General features: G+C 34.5%; 1 long non-coding RNA gene across 1 annotated transcript in view; it reads right to left on the bottom strand.

The window, feature by feature from the left end:
* Window positions 1-14,555, bottom strand: part of LOC127174317 (uncharacterized) — a 62,457-nt gene extending 47,902 nt beyond the window's left edge. Inside the window, exon 1 of the long non-coding RNA XR_007828869.1 lies at window positions 14,363-14,555. This is a non-coding gene — a long non-coding RNA (uncharacterized LOC127174317). The remainder of the gene's footprint in view (window positions 1-14,362) is intronic.
* Window positions 14,556-15,827: the final 1,272 nt, after the last annotated feature.

Here is a 15,827-nt window from a genome sequence, read left to right as displayed (position 1 = left end):
GTTCAAGAAAAGGCAGATTGTTGGCACTGCTGTTACCCTGGCTTGCCCAGATTGCTCTTTTCAGGACGGCATGACAGATAACAGAAATGGTGTGACCTGCACAGACAGACTCACTGAATGATATTTCCTGGGGTTACTAATGTTGAATTCCTGCTTAATGTGCTCTACTTTTTTTGGCTAAAGACAAAGAGGGGAATTCACTAAGATTGAATTTTTTCCCTTTTTATTTAGCACCCAATTCACTAATGGATTTATGCAAATCAAGGCACAATTCTACATCTTAACAACAAAATGAAAGTGAACACTGCCCAGCACACAACCTTTTTTGTTTCCCTGCATGGGTGGCGATGTTTGCTATAGTGTTCGGGACAAAGGAGTTTTAATTTGGCACTCATTTTCATACAGACAAGATCAAAAATGAGACACTTGTGTTGTTTATTCGTTTGTAGCGTGGACAGATTGTTTGTGAGGAGACTGCCATCTAATACTACAATTCGGAACAATTGGAAATCTAATCAGAGATGAGGCCATTAGCTTCCTTCTCATAATATTCTGTGAAGTTTGTTTGCCCAGCTATCAGCCTTGTACTCACAATGATTAGCACTTCAATGCTTAAATCTTAAAGCGGTTTTGCCCTACGTTTAAAAGCTGAAGTGTGACATTTTTGGATGTTAAAAACTTGTTTGATACTAGTTTAATATGCAAAGTGAACTAGCTGAGCATCACAACCTGAACATCACATCATTGGAATTGTGGTGAGACAGTCTGTTTGGGTAAACTGAAAACACTCTTAATTCTTTTGCTAGTGGCGCAGAAATTACACATTCAGCTTTAAGCAACTGAGATGCAAACATTTCTGACTCCAGATATTGAGACCAAACAACACAGGCGTGTTTCAAATCAGGTTTTGAAAGACCACAGCTGCCAGATCGCATGTACAAAGCAGCATTCTGTCCATTAAAACATAATTATTCTCACCCACACAAGCCAATATGATAATACACACGTTCTCTTTGATGCTTTCAGTGTGTGAACAGAGAGATGGAACGTGCTGATAAGATGTTTGGCGAAGACATGGCATGTTGGTGTCAGTGTCGGCTTCAGATCGGGATGATTCATTCTGAGCTCTTCGCTTTAATTACAAATTGCCTGCAGCATAAACCTTCACCACCAACTAAATTAACTATTTACTACTTGATTGCCACAGGCATGTAGTTAGCAAAGACAGCCCACACGCTTCTGTAGGGACAGTCTAAGTCTCACAGATGTTTCCTGTCACAGTAAAAAACCAAACAAGCACAGCCTTCCAGGTGCATCGCAAGATGACCTTCAGCTGAAGCAAGAGGGATGGATAAAGAGAAAGAATGCTGACTTGCTTTGGGGACACTAAAATCTCAGCATTTGTATTAATATTGCAATATTGCATCATTAATTTTTAACAAACATCGTATGTTTTCATGATGTTTACTTCACTACTATAAACCCAGTTGGACTGAGTGTCTTGGGTAAACACTCACAGTGGGCTTGTTTTGCAAGGTCTTAAAAATAAAGTTCATCCCAAGAGCTCTAAAACCCTAAAATCTTTGCATCATAGAGCAACAGTTCACTCATAAATTGTCATCATTTACTCACCCAAATGTTCCAAACATGTGCACGCCTTGCTTTCTCCTGCAGAACTCAAAAAGAAACTCAATATAATAAGTTGAAATGGGGATACTTCGTATTGAGCTCCAAAAGCATTATTAAACACCAAAAATATAGTCGACTTGTTCACTACATTCTTCTTAAATCATAAGAGATTTGTGATGAAAAGATATGGATGGATATACTGTGCACATTATGTCCTTGGTGTATCACATTCACATTTTAAAAGTTAAAAGAGACGTAACGCACACACAGCGTTTAGAAGAGTTTGCATGCAGAAATGTATGGTCTAAGGAGGCTAAAAGAAAAAGTGTGTGCCCTAATACCAACCCTCTTACATATAAACACCATCCGGCAGCCTCAGGTGTCCACTTTTTTAAAAGGTCAACTCAGCTAAACTGCTTTGCAGTACACAGCAGTTGTTTGTTCCATAAAAAGCACTATTTAATAAAAGAAGCAGGTTTTTATTAAAAGCAACCTTACAGTAACCTTTCTGGGGATTTCAGAAAGCACGCAAGGTAACAGTATGATCCATCTTTGTGTCTAACGAGAAGTTTAGTGTCAGGGTAGAGCTTATATGTCCTCACTTTCATTTTGTCATTGTCACAGCAATTGTTGAGATTACATGAGAACAATAACCTTGTTATATAAATCTATTCACTACGAAGATAAATTTACTACTGCTGGACTGACGGTTTCGAAGCATCGTTTCTGTGTTTCTGTGGACCAGAGAGAAATTTGAGCATGTGATCCAGCTGGGAATCTCTGATAGAGCTCTTAGCCATCTGCGTACTGACCCTTTCATCAAATTTGTCTTAATGGAAATGTCTATCATTGTCCTTGAGCACAGACAGATGTTTTTGGTCACTGCGGATTGCATTCATCATACACTATTTATAATACACTATAGTTATTAAATGAATGTAATTTAATAATAAATGAAAATAATATTATGATAAAATATGAAATAGACATTCTAGAAGTTCATGCATGCTCTACTGTTTGAGAACACTGAAAAATATGCATAATATTAAATTAAAGAGATACAATATGTATGCATGCTTTTTGACCTACAAGGACACACTCAAGAAAATATATACTGTATAATGATGTATTTACATATCAATTGCATTTAATATATTTATTTATAATACATGCAGTACATTTGTATCTTTACATGAAAATGAAGCCCACACTTGTGCATTTTAGCAATGACCCTATTAGGAAATGCTCTGTTTACTTGCATGTCTTTGAAAATGTTATGAACAGTTTAGATTTTCTGTGTGGCAGTCATGCTGTAGACAATTGGTCTGAATCAAATATTTAATTGAAATATCAGTTTGGATTACATGTCGTCGCTAAAGGTTGAATAACCGAAGAAACCATTGCACATGATATGGTCCTCCAATCCAGTCTGTCAAGTTGAATTGTAATTCCATCTTTGGTTTGCCTTGGAAGGACAATTTGCTCATGCTAGTGTATTAGCATATTTGCACTCTCACACCGCCTGTGGCAAATGTTATTTAAACTAATCTGATTTGTGCAGATGCCCAGATAAATAAGCCAAAAGACACAAACCCTCCAGCAAAATATCTCCATTCAGGTTGTAATAAACTCATCCCTCTGTAATAGATCTTACCATTGCGCAGGTTGTTGTGGTGACATTGGCTGCAAGACAAACCGAGATCATAATATACGGAGAACATCAGGCGGAGATGTAGCTGTTGCTCTGCGAAAACATGATAATGTTTCTTGCACCACATTATACTGTATGCTACAGATGACCATGCTTATTTAAAGTACCAGTAAATGTTAAATTAAAAATATAATATTGTAGACATGTTCCGGATGCAATTCAAGTTAAGCTCTACCGATAGCATTTGAATCACTACATAAAATAGTGTTCCAAGAGTCCTCAGGCCAGTTGCATAAACATAGCTGTAATGTTAAGACTGTGTCTTAGGATCTTGTCTGACCAAACAGCAGTGAGTCAAAAGACAATTGTCTTACTTTTAATAGTCAAATTACAATCTAAGTTTTTATTCAACTTTCCCAGTCTAAAAGCAAACATTTTGATGACTAACGTGTAAGTATGCTAAGATTTCTGTAAATGTGCATCTGCTTCCAGTTATTTTAGCTGAACAAAATAGCTTGTTTTGTTGCTTGATATTGCAAACTGATGTGTCTAGCCATATTGTTTTAATGTATTATTTTAATTATGAACACAGTGGTTTGTGGTGCAAATTGTTTTACCATTTACTGCATGTTGTTATGTTTCTTGCTATTTTCCTACAATGGCCAATGAACCGGAAGTCTTGGACATTCACAGAAAACAGCTTACTTCCACGTTGAAAAATAAGGTGGATAGATAAGAGCAAAGAGCAGTAAAAGGTAAAAACTATAACAGATATATATGTAAAAAATTTCGACAACACATATATAAAAAAATAAATAAATAAATAAAAAAAAAATCAGTATCAAACAGCATGAGCAGTTTTGACAGGGAAGCCTTGCATATTCAACTTCTAAATGGCCGCACCCACTTTTAAGTAAAAATAATGTGAGTGTTGAGTATTTTCCTTATTCTTTCTTTGTCTCTTTCTGCAAGTTACATAGTTACAACACTAGGTGTCAAGATGAAACTGTCATTATGAGTGACTCACTGAATCTGATTCTTTCTGATTCTTTTTATTCAGGAACCAAAGTGAAATATAGCTGCAAGCTGCGATTACCGAGGTTCAAGCACTTTGAGACATTTAAGCATGTATAAAAAAGACATTATTTAGCAAGTCTGCAACCACCAAAATAAATGATTTAAAAAAGCATTTTTGGCAAATCCAGATAAATCCAGATTTAATGTTATAGCGCCAGCTGTGGTCCAATCCCCTTAAAACTTTGAATGCTTGTTTAGAATCACCGGTGGATGTGCTCAGCAGGTTTTGTGAAGTTTTGAGTTTTCTTTTAGGCTTTGTAGGGTTTTGGATAAATCTGAACAAGTCCCTTTTCTAAACAACCCCATTATAGCTTCCCAAACAGTAAATTGCTACTTTTTGTTGTAAAAGGTAATTATTTACCTAGAGAATCCAGAGAATTGTACTGCAGTGTTTTGTTTTTTTTTACAGATTGTGTGAAAAACCTAGAACTAGTTTGCAAAAGTAGGGTTTTTATTCTTAATCATTTAACAAAAAATTTGTTTGACAGCAGTTCTAGTGGTTCTAGTGGCAAAGTTGTCTGGAATGAGGCGTCGTATCATATGATATGAATATCGCATGTATGTGTGAAAAACTGCACAATGTAAAATCATTTACAACCTTCAAAAATGCAATATCACCCCTCAGTGGCCGATTTCTTTCAAATTTCTCACAGACTTTTGAAGGCATGAGTCAAACAAGCCCACCGAGTTTTGTTCCAATCAGCCTCTATTTGCCTTGTCTTTTCGGAGTGCACATGTCTTTATAGACACTTGTGGTACTTTGGACCAAGATCGTGCACAGCGATTTTAATGTTGATACGAGTCGACAAATGGCAAATAGGCATTTTACTATAAGTGGTTTCGAACGTTTTGGCATCCCTTTGCGACGGTGAGTCGAAAGTTCAACTCTTTTTCAATAATCATTGATATTCACTCTTCAGAGAATCTTTCTGCACTGGCTTGTTTTCAATCAGACGAAAACTAGTTTGCAAAAGTGGGTTTTAAAAATATCCAAAATACATGAAAATTTTGGTGACTCACAATCGAATCTGAAGCATGAGCCAAGGATTCCAACGACATAAGACACTTTAGTCTGCAACTGATGGTATAGGAGTTATGAGCGATTTCGTATTTTTGATTGCTGTAGCGCCCCCATCAGGCCAATTGGTGGTGTATGTGAGTACTACCATCCCTCCAAGTTTCAAGTCTCTACGACTTATGGTTTGGTCTGCATGATCATTTTTACGTGGAGATTGCTGATCCTTGGCCATTCTAGCAATTACAATAAGGTTTCAGCGCTACGCACTTGAACCTCTAATCATTAATTCAAACAATTTGAAAATGTATTCAGTCACTGAGTCTTGTGGCTATATTTAAACAGTATTTATTTCTGAAAACTAACACGAGTTAAAAGTATTTTCCGTGTTAATATACATTACTCTGAACACATCAGCAACAGCAAAGCTACACTGACATCGATTCTTTCAGTTAAAAAAATATCGGTTCAAAGAATATTAAGCATTACCTTTGATGTTAATGTTGTTATTGTGGTAGCTTTAAGAGCTGCAACATGACGTCTACATTATCTTCACAAAGCAAAGGGACATTATTTGTATTTGATCTACCGACATCCAACGGGTTGAACGGTTGCCCAACTGTTACATGTTTTTACTCAGTGGTATTTTGCACCACATTTTTGGCACCTGAAGTGCACTTTATAAATGTTTTACATGCAATTTTCTGAATGTCAAACTGTGTGTTTTGCCTACTGGTTCTGAAGGTTTCATGCCTACTGGGGAGCCAGCAACATAACAGTTCTCGATTGTTTAATTTCTCCTTTTTGTCATTGATGTAGCTCGGCTTCTCACATTACTGGGCTCATTGTTTGTACAAGATGTAATTATTGATCTGCGGGCAATCTGTTTGGCCTTGAAGGTTTTTTTCAGTTCTTGTCTCAGCCCAGCTGTTGCTCTCTTCCCGTGTGGTTAACAAGTGGACTTTAGTTTTTCAAAACTTCAGGCTCACTGGTTTTGATTACTAATTACTTTTAGCTCTATCCCTGAGCAGTTATATAGTGGATAATGACTTATGAGGAGATTTATGATCGAATTAGATGAGACAACAAATACATCAAATTAGATTTATTGTATAAACTCACATTGTTCCTTACAAATAAACCGCATGCTAAATAAATGGCAGTGTTACTGCTCAAAAATGCTCCACAGAAAAAGATCTGCAGTGTTGAAGTCATTGCTTTGTGCAGCTTATTTCCCATGATGCTCAGCACACAGGAGCAAGCATATTGAACCAGCTCATGTCCCTTTGTCAATAAATCCATGGACAGCACCTTGGAAAACACTATTATTACCTTGAAGTGAAGACGCTATTATTAGCTCGGAGTGTATTCTTGTAGAAGATAAAACTGATATCAGCCACTCTCAGGAGAAAATCCCATTGAAAGCTTTTATACTGGCACAGATGTGCTCATTTTCACATTGACAATATTTCTATTCAATGGGACCTAAACAGCAGTGTGTAATGAGCTTCATAAAACCAGTGGACTGGTTAGTCGACAACCGCCTCACGCTTCTTCATATATCCGATCGAACAGCAGCAATTCATATGAATTTACACCGCGTACACAGCCAAAACAGTGGCTGGCACTGTTTATTCCCACCATCCTCGGTCGGATCTCTCTGCGGTGGAGAAAAATAGACTGTTTATGAGCTGTTGGTAAACAGTCTGACTCACTGCTTTACACTGAAGCTCCTTATATTAATATCATAAATATATATAAATTCGATCTCAACTTGTGTTAAAAGTTTTGATTCTCTTGGGAACAGCAATTAATTTTTGTCTACTGCAGAGAACATTTATTTTTAGGGAGACTCTCTGCCATATGCCACAGTCCCGGATCTTAAAGAGGACATATGCAGTTTTTCAGAGATACCAGATGTTCATATTTACCAAAATGTATTTGCTTGCTTAAAAAATTGAGCCCCAATTAAAAATAAAATAGTTAATAACAAAAAAACGATATAAAAAATTGCCCCCAAAGCTCAAGTCTCTCTTTTTTCCAACTAGACATTGAAAACAAATAAATAAATTAGGGCTGGCAAACGATAAATCGTGATTAATCGCATACAAAATAAAAGTTTGAGTTTGCTTAATATATGTGTGTGTACTGTGTGTAATTATTATGCATATATAAATACAAGCACATTCATGTATATATTTAAGAAATATTTACAAGTATATGTATTTATTAGAATTTTTATTGAATTTATTTTATATAAATAAAAATATTTTGTAAATAACATACTTCTCTTAATTATATACATAAATTTTTGTGTATTTATATATACATAATAATTACACACAGTAAACACACATACAGAAGGCAAACTCAAACTTTTATTTTGTATGCGATTAATCGCGATTAATCATTTGACAGCTCTAAAATAAATACATTAAAAAATGTAGATTTGTGTCTGCATGTCATGTTTAATAAATAAATACATTATCAATCTTTTTGGCTAGTTATATAGTCTCTGTCAAGGAGAAATAACACATCTGCAGAGCTTCAGCTGCATATGCCAGCTGTGTTTGTTGGGTATCAGTAGCACTATAGATTTTTTTGGACCTTGTTATGGCTCCAACACCATGCTATCACATCCGCATTTTTACAGAAAAAAAGAAACAAAAATAGAGCATAAACATTGTAGGAAAACAGACACGTAACTAATTCTTTCTTCTGGACGTTATTTTCATCTCTTCAGCATCTCGGCTGCTTTAACATGTCGCATGTTTTTCTGCTTTCTCCATTAAACTGCGTTTTAAATCTGACATACATCTCGCAGGCAGCTAGTTGGTGGTTTTATCTTCACCAGCATGAGCTGCAAGCTGTGCTTGACTTAAATTATTCATTGTTTTGGACTATAACTATGTCCTCTCTGTTGCAATATAAACACATGCCTGCTGTATGTATGTGACTGTGGATTACAATAATCATTATTTACAGGCCACTTTGAAGAAACAAGTAGATTTGAATGTGTCTCTAAAACCCTAGCTGTGTTAATAAGCTTTAATTCTTTAAAAATCACATTTTAAAATGTCATTTGTTTATAAATAGCTGTGTTTATGAATTAGAATTCTTTTGGGCCAGTAAGCAAACAGAAACATGTCAATTTTAAATGTTTGCTTATTGTTAGTTAAAAATGCATAGAAAAAATACTGTATATATCATAGAGCAACGCACTGCTGAACATCTTATGTCTTACCATGATTCTGTCTGCTCTCCCTCCTCTGTTGTTTGTCATGCTGTGATGGATAGGCTGCTAGTTTGAGTTTCTTGATTAATATTCTGCTCACACTCTCCAGCTATAGTGTGTTATGTCACAAACTGGGAGTTTGGTCAGTAGGGGGCAAAAGGTTAGGTGATATGTCAGATCCCTCCAGACACTAGATAGAAATCTAATATAAAGTATTTTTAACCTGGTTCACCAACAAAACCCAAAGACTGGAACAAGGGGGTAATCAAAACATTTGAAATAATATGTCCAAATGTCATTAAATCATTCACTTAAAGGGACAGTTCACCCCAAAATGAAAATGACCCAATGATTTACTCACCCTCAAGCCATCCTAGATGTATATGACTTTCTACTTTCAGATGAATATAGTTGGAGCTATATTAAAAAATGTCCTGGCTCTTCCAAGTTTTATAATGGCAGTGAATGGGTGTTGAGATTTTGAAGTCCAATAAAGTGCATCCATCCATCACAAAAAGTACTCCACATGGATCTAAGGGGTTAATAAATGACTTCTCAAGTGAATCAATGTCTTTGTGTAAGAAAATTATCCAATTTTAAAACTTCGTAAACCGTAATCTCTAGGTTTCGCTAACTGTTGTATGCGTGTTCAAAGTGATAAATGCGGAAACGCAGAGGAGAGAGAAAACAAGTACAAAACGAGGATTTAAGAAAAATGTCAGAGAATTTTATAAGCCAAGAAGAGACTGGTTTTCCTTTGCTATAATTAAAACTTGACTCTTGCAAATTTTAAATATGGATATATTTATACTCAAACACTTTGATTCACTTCAGAAGACCTTTAACCCCCAGGAGCCGTGTGGAATATACTTTATGATGGACGGATGCACTTTATTTTGCTTCAAAATCTCAACAGCCATTCACTGCCATTTTAAAGCTTGGAAGAGTCAGGACATTTTTATACAACTCCAACTGTATTCATCTGAAAGTAGAATTTTCATTTTTGGGTAAACTGTCCCTTTAAACATTTTGTTCAAAAACATAGTCTTTTAGGAAATAAAACAATGAGACTCACAGGTACATTTTATAAATTTTATAAATATTTGCTCAAAAATACAGAAAAAAAAACAGTAATATTGCAAAATGTTATTACAATATAAAATAATGGTTTTTATTTTAATATACTTTAAATATATAATTTAATCGTGATGCAAAGCTGAATTTTCATCAGCTGTTACTGTGTCACATTATCCTTCAGAAATCATTCTAATATGCTGATTTATTATCAATGTTAAATAGTTGTGCTGCTTAATATTTTTTTGGAACCTGTGATAATTTTTTTCAGGATTTTTTGGTCAATAAAATGATTACAAAAAAAGAACAGCAACAACAACAACTTTGCATCACAGAAATAAATTATATTTTAAAGAATATTACAATAAAAACCATTATATTATATTGTAATAACATTTTGCAATATTACTGTTTTTTTCTGTATTTTTAATTTTCATATTTATATAGATTTTATATATATATATATAAAAGCATGGATCTTCTGTATTAATCATTTTGTGATGATAAAAATCAGGCTATTTGAATAAATCAGAGTATATCAGCTCAGCTGACAAATGGGTTTCTGTTAAAGACAATAAAAACCCAAAAAGGCTTAGACAGTTGAATATCAGCTTAACTAGAAATAATTACCCAGTCATATGTAACTGTACTCCTAATGGATTCCCCATTGAATATGCCAAGCTGTTGTAGAATTATGAGTTACACTGTTTTATTACCACACTGTATTGTGAATATTACATTTCCTCTCTGTCAGTATTCATCGTGTGTAAATCTCTTATGAAAACACTGACATGACATGAATGAATGTTTTTGCAGCTGGTTATTCAAAAAAGGTTTTCCCAAGGTCTTAATTTATTCTTTATTTTGAACAGATTGTAATGTTTACTTACCCAGTGAGTTTCACAATGTGTCACACAATAGAAATTAAGGTTGGAGTCAAAACAGAAACTCCTCCTATCTAGAAAACTGTCAAGGAACTAGTCTAAATTTAGAGTGAAAGACTTTCAAGAAAAATCAACACTGTATGTTTTTTTTGGTTCATGAAGAAAGAAGATTGAAAGATGAACTAAATTTTGCTGAATGATTTTAATCTGTGCCAGAATATGATGGGATAATCAAAAGAACCTTCAAAGCTGCTCTAAATGAAATATGCCCCCCTCACAGCGGTTTTCTGACGGACAGAATAATTGGACCTCGGTTTGACGAGTTTAAACAGTCCAAGAGGAGATTCTGACTCAGTAATTGACCATTAGATCAACAGGAGATGAAGAATTGCGTCTGATGGTCTGCATGCTCTCAAAGAATCACAATATTAACAGTTATTGCCCAGATAAAATTAGACAAATATTTTTCATGGAATTTATGCCCGTTACATTTTCAATAACAGCACGGAAGGTTATTGGTAATGACATGTAAAAGCTGCAATATAACAAAAACCCATCCAGATGGAACATTAAATGAAATGGAAACTCTTGGTATCATTCACCTTCATTTGCATTCAAGGTTGTAAACTGAATTATTCATGAACTCAGAGGGGTATAGAGGTCTCATCAAGATGCTTTGATTCAAAAACATTTTACACCATTATCCATTAAAGCATCACATGGGAATACTGCACAACTTAGAAGTCTGTAAGTGCACTTTGAAATGCACAAAAGCTTACATTTTGTCTGTATTAATCTGGCTAGTTTAAAATTTTATTCCTTACTATATATTTTTTTATTGGCCTTATATATGCTCCATTAATTTTAAAGTAATTTAAAATTTAAAGAGTTCTTAGATGGAAGTTTTCCTAAAACCCATTAGTTAAAAATCCTGTTAAAATTGGAGTATCTCTTGTCCTGTGATGAAATATTCCAAAACCAATTTTAGATTTGTGGTTTGTATTATCCTATATTATGCACATGCATCAGAGAACATGCCACATATTCCTTCCAGACGTAATGTTTCCCATGCTGTGGTTTTGCAGCATATTTATTTTCACCAAACTAAAATAAAACAACTACACCGGCTCAGTAATCTAGCTCATTGAATGTAATGGAACATTCTTTGAAGATGCAAATTAAATCCTGCTGAAATCATTATAGCTGATAAATGTTGTGGCAATTACAACAGGTGGACTCCTGCCACTGCTTGCTCTGTGGAGCTCTTAATGCCTTTCCCATAATGCAACAGTTTGGAAAGGTGTTTGCCTTTCCAATTTATGGGAAACTCGTTTTTTAAAGCGTTCTTTTCTAGAGTGGGTTTACGAGCACGTTCGTGAGTTTGCATATTAAGTGGTTGAATCCCAACAGATGCATGCTAAGAGAATCTCCTGGAAACTATTAAATGAATATTCTGTCATTATTTACTCACTTTTGAGTCATTAAAAACCTCTATGCTGGTATTTTTGTCAGTGAAACACAAAAGAGTGAGTCAATTTAGAGTTTTGCCAGAGCCGTTCTTTTAGCGAGAGTGTTTAAGCAGATAGTTGGATTCACCTACATTGCATTAATACGCTATTCAGTTTTAAATTCATTGTGGATCTGGTAAGCACATATCAACATTCAATGATTTGTGGGCTTCATTGATTAAAATAGGGAGAAGCTAAATGTAAAAACAGTGGCTCTTAATGTATCTTATCCTGTCATCTACATATCATATACGGCTGTGTTTCATGTATGCAGAATGACTGCTATACATGGCCTAAAAAAACTTTTGTTTTTCCATTGAGATGAAATTAGGGTTTTAGATCAATGCGCATGATCTGACACAGACAACACACTTTGTCAGCAACGCTTAACGCAGTTCTAACATCTTTCCTCTGACAGTTTCATCTCGGTTGTGTGTAGTGACGTGTGAAGAGATTTAGATGCCAGCTAAACCCACCATCAGGGTACTGCTGAAATTGTCTGGATGAGCAGTGAAACTTTATACAGAAAAAATAAATCCTGGTCGCAGGATTAAAGTTAACAAAAAAATAAAAAATAAAAAAAAAAAATCTTTTGTATTTTTAAAATATAATAGTATTACCCCACTTTATTTATTATTTTATTGTATTTTTAAAAAAAGAAATAAAGTATTAATCTAAATGATAAATATTATTAATTATTAATTATATATATATATATATATATATATATATATATATATATATGTTATGTATGTGTGTATATTAGGGCTGTCAGTTTAATGCATTAACTTTAACATTGGTTATGAAAAAATAACGCAATTAAAATATTTTAATGCAGTTAATGCACTGGCCCTGCCCCCAAACCTGTACATCATCTTATATTTAATACAGTTGACTGTTGACAAATATAATGCAGGGCAACAACTCCATTAATGCAGTTATGCCCTAAAATCCAAGATATTGGTGCAAAAATGCTCCCTAAGCTGTGTTTTTGTTGATAATAACACCAGCAGCAAGAGCAATATCAGACGTGTGATGATTTTGTCCAGAATATCACGAGTTCAAATATGATTTTATACAGTTCAGTAAATAAGAAGTTGATATTGTGTATCTTAAACACAATATTATGTGTTTTTGCTCAATTTTGCAGAGAATATATTACCTTTAATGTCATAGCAGAATTGTGCATCTCCAAACAACACAGGGGTGTTTAGTTTCTGAATGAATCCACATTTTGAACAAATCATGTGAATCAATGATTCAAAGGCCCATTGAAAAAGTGAGCTTTTTCCCTTCGAATGAATAAAATGACTCATAAACACATTTACCGTCAGCTGCTGGCAGATTTAGTTTCTTATTTAGAGTATCATTTCATTAAAGGGATAGCTCACCCAAAAAAGTTAAATTCTGTCATCATGTACATAGCCTCATTTCGTTACAAACCTTTCTTTTGTGGAATATAAAAGAAGGTATTTTTTTGAAGACTGTTGGAACACTGTTTTGTTTGCCATTGACTGTCATTGTATGAACAAAAAATACTGAGATGTTTCTCAAATTATCTATTATGCTAGGCCGTTATTGCCTAAATGTTTATGTGTAATAAATTTTATGTTAAATCAAAAAAAAAAAAAAGTCTTTCTAAAGCTACAATTTGTAATGTCTTCTTGGTGCTTTCTCATTTAACACAAACACAGCTTTAAATAATCTTGTGTGGGTATTTTCACAGTAATTTGATTCATTAATCGAAACCTCATGTAATTAATTAGATTAAAAATTTTAATAAATTGACAGCCCAACTGACATATACGTATAATGTTTAAAAATAAATTTTATGACATTTTAGTTGAAGTAAAATAATGAATAAATATGAAATACTAACTCTGGACATTTGAGTCAACTATGATTAAAACAACAACAAAACTGTGTAGAGGAAACAACTATTTAAGTACTACAGAGTCTTTAACAATCAAAAAAGTAACATCATTTATTAGCTTAACTGAAAGCCTAAAACAGTTGGGACATAGAAAGAATATATAATGCGTGTTCACTGGTGGGAAGGTTCAGACGTGGCTCCTCCAAACTGAATTCAGAGTCTGCTCTTTCTTTTTTGTAAAAGTAATCGAACCAAAGGGACTCAGTTTGCACCGTGTCTCAGTTTCTAAACCTCCATCCTTCAGTTCTCTATATTTTCCGGGCGGCGTGCCTGTTTTGAATGGCACTTCAGGGGAGCTGAGCCCCGGCCGTAGCACATGTTCCATTCCGACTACACACTGTTCAACAAACACTCACCTAATTCCTGCCTTCCTCTTCTGTCCCCAACCCCCTTACAGACGTCCTCTCTTGTCTTTTCTCTTCTATCTCTTTATCTCCCGCTCATTTGACTATCCTTACACAGATGATTTGTATGCAAACTGAAGTGAGCTCCTGCTCCCCGCGCTCTCAGAAGCCTTGCTAAGATGGCTGGAGAACTGTTGGATTTGCGTAATACCTCCCCACGGCTTCCTCTTAGCGATCTCATATGCCACATTAACAATCCCATTGGCTCTCCCGTCAGTCATTGTTGTTTCAATAGGGCAGCGTTGTGTGCGCAGCCTACCAACGCTTCTGCCATGGACGGTTTCCAGTCGTGTTGTCCTGCCAAGGCCTCCCTCAGGCTGGCTCCTCAGGGGCTTCCCACAGCGCTAACCCAAGAAGACAACGCTAACGCACTGCGGCACTTTTATTATGAAAAGACAGATGGGCAAAATACTGTTTGTGTCACCTAGACATCACTTAAACATCTCTAGAGTAACTTTATCCTCACAGGTAGGGCTCAGAGACGTACCAGCAGGAAGCATGGCTACTTTGGCTGCGCTAGTCTGTCAGAAAGCTTTAAGGATAATTATATTTAGACAAGTAAACAAACCAGAATCTAAAAAACCTTACTCAGTTGTGGGCTCAGAGGCTGACAAATTTATCATTTTTGAAGAAGGCCTGTTCACACTGAGAATGATAACTACACTACCAGTCAAAAGTTTTTGAACAGTAAGATTTTACGTTTTTTTTTGTTTGTTTGTTTTTTTTAAATAAGTCTCTTCTGCTAACCAAACCTGCATTTGTTTGATCTAAAGTACAGTAAAAACGGTAAAAAAATTGACATATTTTTGCTATTTAAATTAACTGTGTTTTATTTGAATATATTTTAAAATGTAATTTATTCCTGTGATTTCAAAGCTGAATTTTTAGCATCATTACTTCAGTCACATGATGCTTCAAAATCATTCTAATATTCTGATTTGCTGCATTTATTATTGTTATGTTGAAAACAACTGAGAGTTTTTTTCTGGATTCTTTGATGAATAGAAAGTTCAGAAGAACATAATTTATCTGAAATAGCAATCTTTATAACATTGTAAATGTCTTTATCATCACTTCTGATCAATATAAAACATCTTTGCTAAATAAAAGTATTAATTTCTATAACCACTACTATAATCTACTGATTTACTACTAATCTATTTTTATTTCAAATAAATGCTGATGTTTGGATCTTTCTATTCATCAAAGGACCCTGAAATAAAATGTACATAACTGTTTTAAATATTGATAAAAAGTAATAATAAAAAAATGTTTCTTAAACAGCAAATCAGCATATTAGAATGATTTCTAAAGTTATGATGCTAAAAATTCAGTTTTGGACACAGGAATAAATTACATTTTAAAATATATTCAAATAGAAAACAAATAATTTAAATAGTAAAAATATTTAAATATT

Source organism: Labeo rohita, chromosome 12 (assembly GCF_022985175.1).
Source record: "Labeo rohita strain BAU-BD-2019 chromosome 12, IGBB_LRoh.1.0, whole genome shotgun sequence".
In the NCBI taxonomy this organism is placed as follows: Eukaryota; Metazoa; Chordata; class Actinopteri; order Cypriniformes; family Cyprinidae; genus Labeo; species Labeo rohita.
The sequence above is the reverse complement of the archived record's forward strand: the minus strand, read 5'-3'. Positions and strand labels throughout refer to the sequence as shown.